The sequence below is a fragment of the Accipiter gentilis genome, unplaced genomic scaffold (assembly GCF_929443795.1).
Source record: "Accipiter gentilis unplaced genomic scaffold, bAccGen1.1, whole genome shotgun sequence".
Taxonomy (NCBI): Eukaryota; Metazoa; Chordata; class Aves; order Accipitriformes; family Accipitridae; genus Astur; species Astur gentilis.
The window spans coordinates 348207-354206 of record NW_026061041.1 but is presented as its reverse complement, the minus strand read 5'-3'; positions in this window follow the sequence as shown (position 1 = coordinate 354206).

Below are 6000 nucleotides of genomic sequence, written 5' to 3'. Positions count from 1 at the left end.
GGTGATGGGAAGGCAAAGCATGTTCTGTTCCTGTGAGCCCATACTGCTTGTCCCTATAGTCACAGCAGGCACCTGTGATTCCTCTCCGAAGACATTTACGCATAGAAATCAGTTGAGTGGTGTGTTACGGAAGCATAAGCTGCAGTGGACGTGATTTTGAATCAGTTAATTTTGTGCCCACCATGACAAAATAAAACCAGCAATTTCTTACTTTATAGAAATTCTCCTAAAGTAGTAGTTGCCCCCAACAGCTGTCAAGTTTTTGTATCACAGGAGAACAAATGCAGCCAAAAGAACATTTTCTCTAAAAGGACCACTCCGAACTACACAAGCAGGCAGGCACAGGCAGCTCCCGATTTAATAAAGCGTATGTACACAGCACCACTTAGTGGTGCAAGCGGAGTCACCGCTGACAGGAATGAGAAGCTTGAACACCAACCTTCCCGCCCCGGCTCCCTGGACATGAACGATGTCTGGTCTGTCTGTCCTCACTCGCAAAATACCACTACAATGCCTTTACTACAAGAGAGTACATCTGCCAAGCAAAACAAGTCCAAGAGGGCTGAACCTCAAGGCCAGCAGAACCAACGGCTGCTGAGCATCAAACAGATGCATCCACTCTGAAGAGCTTTCAGAATTCTGCAGCACTCTACCACACGGTTTCTGGCAACACAGCCTGAAGCAGGGTTTAAACAAATGATCCAGCTTAGTATCTGCCTGTAGTGCAAAGAATAGCAATCTCTTGGCCCACGATTTGGGTTTTATATAGACTTGGGCCATAAACAAATGCAACACATGTAGAAAAACTGAAGACCGACAGCAACTGGAACGTAACTATTCTTTTTCCACTCCATCAACCCGTTGGAAAACTAACTCACTCGTGCACTTACGTAACTGAGCACAAAGAGAACAAAAAGAAAGGCTTTTATTCAGAACAAATTAGTGTGTCTTTACAGGAAAGTAACGGTTTCAACTTACAAAACCAGCATCATCATTAGTGATGCACCTTTCCTGAATAAGGGATAAAAGAAGAGGATAACCATTGCTTTTACTGATACGTTCTTAATAATTAGCTGAGCACTTCTAAAGAGGAAGAACTTTGCTGCTTTCAGGACCGAAGTAAGAAAAAGTCTAAAGCATAGTCTTCCTGACGTGGGAAGACGTGTCCGCAAGAGAGGCACAAGATCCGATACAGAAACGTATCTACGTCTCGCTGAAAATTTGCACTCTAAGCATCACCAGCTTCTGCTTCCAGGGCAGTATACCACCAGCTTAACCGGAGGGTAGTAATTTTACCCCACACAAGAAGTCAGAACATGCACTATCCTTTAAGGAGGCAGAACAATAACCAAAGCAGAAAGAGGCTTAGAAATTAAGGCAAGATGGCACTTGCTCAGACACACAGTGAGGAGGTGCAAGCTGGGTAAGACAGCAAAATGGAGATTGTTCCTCGTTCACACAGAGCTCATTTCGACTCGAGTTGGTCGTCCTCTCCTCTTCCCACAAAATTAGGAATGCTTTTACGTAGGAAGTCCTGACTTTGTAGCCATCTATGCCGACAAACAACAAACTATTCTAGGTCTGCTCTTGTGGTATTTAGGAAGTCGCAGAATTCAGCTTAGGGATGCATAATCACAGTATTTAATTACTGTTGCAGTACTGACCTACCTACACCAGCAGAGAATAAACTAAAAATCATAGTGCTTCTGATTTGGTATAAGCCAACAGACCTCCAGATTTTTTTCAGAGCACGTAAAGGTACAGCTCTCTGGGCATCACATGGTAATCATAACTGCCAAATGACTTGACAAGCTTGTAAACATCCAAACCGCTGCAAACACATCTATACATACAATAATGGATAAAACGTAGATGCATTCCACCTACACGCTTATGCAGGCAAACACTCGTGAGTTAAAAGCCACTGTATGAACCAGCTTACGGAGCGCTTAACAAAGCCAGTGATTCCCTGGCACACCTGAAGACCAGAAAAACATTCACCAAATAAAGTTAGGGACATGCTCTTTTTTTTTTTTTTTTTTTTTTTTTTTTTTTTTTAAACTGTAACGTGTACTAAGACAGCAAGGTCACTTTTCCAGCATCATTCATACACACATATGCCCCAGAAGCTACTTGAAATTACCTTGTGTAATGGAATTGTCTGGAAAGCTCAGCTTAAAGTAGCTGAGCTCAGTGACTGATTGATTTACAGGTACAGAAAATAAATGCATGCAGCATTTTAACAATGCTGACTTACCAGTGTTATGTTATTTCCATTTAGCAAAATCTGGTCTAGCTTTGTGATTCTTCTGCCCTCAGACGGAGTCTCACTGAAGCAGCGTTAAAAACAAATAAGTAAGCACACATAACCAGGGACAACAGTTCCAGTTTTGATTACAGAATAAATCTCTACATTAAGATGGCAGTTGTTGGAACTAAGAAATGAATTGGCCACGCTGCAGCCTGATCTTGACAAATTGACCGCCTGGATAAAGCAAGCTATCTGGCAACTAAAAAGATCCATTGTACTTTTCTGCTCAGTACACCTAAAGATACAGATTTCACCCTCGAAATCTCGGCAATTTCTTGAATACCACCAACACTCAGAACAGGTTTCAAATAGCAACGTGGCAGGACAAAGTAATAAATGCTTATCCTTAAGTCTGCTAACTCTCTAAGCCTTTGCCTAGACCTTAAGGAAATGTAAAAACAAACAAACTACTGGAAAGTTCAACACACAATCCACGCAAAGTTAAGGCTATCAAGTAGGAACCGGATTACAAGTATAAGTCATGCAACAGCTACTCTATGACATGGATGTCCTGAACAGATCCTCCTCTACAGTTTAAGTCCAAGGTACAAACCATTCAGCTGGCAAGTATTCCAAAAATATAAAACCTCTTTGCTTACAGAGCTTACACAGTATTTTTCCCCAGGAAACCAAATGTTCAAGAGGAACAGGAGGCAGAAACAACATTTACAATTCTGTAACGTCTTCTAGCACCGTATCTGAAAATCCAGTTTCAAGGAAAATAAGGCCCCGAATTTAAAAATAAAACTATTTCCAGTTATTTCCATGTCACACTGAGCTGTGATTTTACCTGTAAAACAAAAAAATCAGAACAAGACAACTGATCCATACAAAAAAGGCTCTCCTATCCGGCTCTCTTTCAAATGCTGGCATTTTCTGTGACTTGGATTTTGCCTGTTATTATGAGATCATTACATCACCTATCACACAAGTGTAGCTTTGTTATCTTTGAAAGAAAAGCTGCTAGACAATATACAACACAAAGTTAGACAAGCGAGGGCAGTACACAGGGATTTCACAGGCACTCTGGAATTGGGCACCCGACTTGAATTCCTGGCTTTGAAAACCTCTCTCCAAATGACTTACCGTCTTTCACTAAGATCCAGCAGCAGTTCTCTCCTGTGCCTCATGCTCTTCTTTAGCCAGCCAAAGCCCACGGAGCTGCACTGTAAGCTTGAAGGCCAGTGTGCCAGCTGCGTGTCCTATTTCTGTCACCTAGTTCTTATGTACCGTTTCTTGCTAATCAAAAGGCCCAGTGAATCCTCCTCACACATCACACTTGAGGTAGTACATCCAAGCAGTATTTCTGCCGCGCTACATTTGCACGGATTAGCTGCTGAACCCTCCAGATGATGTACTGCTTTTCAAGAAGGGTGTAGTATAACTGGTGAGGGTCTACAGTAAGTCCAAGAGGGTGCTCAACGATGTACAGGAGTCTGACTTCAAAGCATAAATTGAAAAACAGCCTCTTAACCTAGAAAGGGCAATACTGAAGAGAAAGAACAATGTTTAAACTCTAAAAGGTAGCTATAAGGAAGAACTTTTCTGTGCATCCACTGCACACAGTTACACGGAATCATGGGGCTTAAATTACAACCTGAAAAACTTAGGGTATGTGGCAATCTTTGCAACAGTAGTAATAATTACAGGAAATGTTTAAGAATAAATTAGGCAAGCATTTGTCAAGAATGGTACAGAAAGTTGATCATTCACCTCTAGAATGAGAGCAACACTAGACTATCTTCAAAGGTTCTTCTTTCCCCACTGCTGTCCCTCTCCGTATTTCTACCCTCAAACACAAGCATCATCCCCAGCTCTGCACTTACAATTCTATCTGCATATGCACATGTCTAGAGATGCACATTTATTTCTTCGTTACACACAGCTGAAGGAGACTACTCAGAGGTAAGCCAATTTACATAAACAGCTTTTGAAAGTTAAACACCTCAGCTTCTTGCAAAACGTCAGCCCAACAGAACACCGTCAGCCCAACAGAACACCGGGAGCGGTATGTAAATCCTTATGCCAAAACTGCATTCTCTTAAATCTTATGAAAACCATCTCTAATATAAAGCCTGACTTGTCCATTTTCTGACACTCCCCTTCTCTGTCATCAAGGTACTTATTAGACAGTAAAACAACTGACGGGGTAAACACCATAACTAGCACAATAGCTGACTTCCGTAGCAGTTGCATATCAGGTCTGAAGAAATGTGAGTTTAGTAGGTAGATACACATTCAGAAATGCACAAGAACTGAAAGGAGTAATCTGTAACTGGTAGACTAAGAACACTGCAATAGCATGCAATGTAAATCAACATGCACCTATAGGGAAGGGAAGTACAGAAACATTCTTCTGGATTGAAAAAAAAAAAATATACGCAGCAATGGTAGGAAAAGGTACTTGGAACGTGCCACTTTCAATCCACTGAAACAATGTCTGCAACAGCAGTAAGAACACTGGCAAACTACCTTCTCTGTTCCACAGGGCCTTGAAACCCATACGCATTGTCTGTTGCCAGTTGCCCTTAGGAAACAAAGGCGCTGCGATCAGTAGAAGCGTGTAGAACACCAGAAATGAAACTTTTGAGTATGTCACATGCAAGATCCTCATTCTCCGTACAGTCTACAAGGTTACACAATTGTAAAATACTTTGTAAGAATGAGAATCCTGACGTTTGCCTTGGATTAAAAAAGTTTTAAAACTCCGTTTTGAGTTTTTTTTCCAAGGGTTTTAGAAATAAAAGCATCTTGGTAAAGTGATTTTCACACACTGCACAGACACAAGCAGTGTTTCTCCCACTGCGAGAGGAGTATCAAAATACTCTTATCTAATATGTTATAGACAAAAGTGACCAAGGTCACAGGAGAATCTGTACTTTCCCACTGATTACAAGGAACGGGCCAGCTGCTTTGTGCCTCCTATGCAGCTGGAGCATGCAGTTGCCTGGTAACTTGTTCCGACCTATTGCATCTTAATCACATATACATGGAGGAATACCAAGCTGACCGCTTAGGTTTATCAGCCAAAACAGTTTACAGCAACGCAATAGTTTAGAGCAATTCAGGAAGTTTAACACTGAATTTAGGTATGCGCTTATATGGTTTGACGAACAGAACTTTTATAAATGAAAGGGAAACAACAGGTGACTTTAGAGCATACAAAAGGTATAGTCTACAAACCAAATATCAATTATTAGCAATGTTTCCCTGTTCAAAGGGCATCACTTAATGTCTCAGACTCAACAAGCATGAACTGACAGACTGTTATGATTTGAAAATTTTAAAAAAGTTCTAATAGTGTGCCCAAAACAGAGCTGTTTCAGTGTTCAGGCTAGACTCGTCGTCTCCAGTAAATACATATCTTAATTCTAACACAGGATAAAAACCGATTTATAAATTTCCTCTTGTAAAAATGAAACTGTTCCAATCACCCTGTTCACTCCTATTTAAGATATTAAATAGGGCAAATCAGAAGTAACTTGAACCAATCCCTCCCACCCAGCTATAAACCAGGACCATATACAGCCCTTGCAGACTACACAAGACCCTGTCTCATTCCAGCCATATCATTAGCACAAGCTGTGCAAACCCATGCAAATCAACAGGTTTTCCAGGCATAAAAGCAGACTCCAACAGCAGTTAAGCCACTTCTTACAACTGACAATGTCATACTTCCATCACTGATT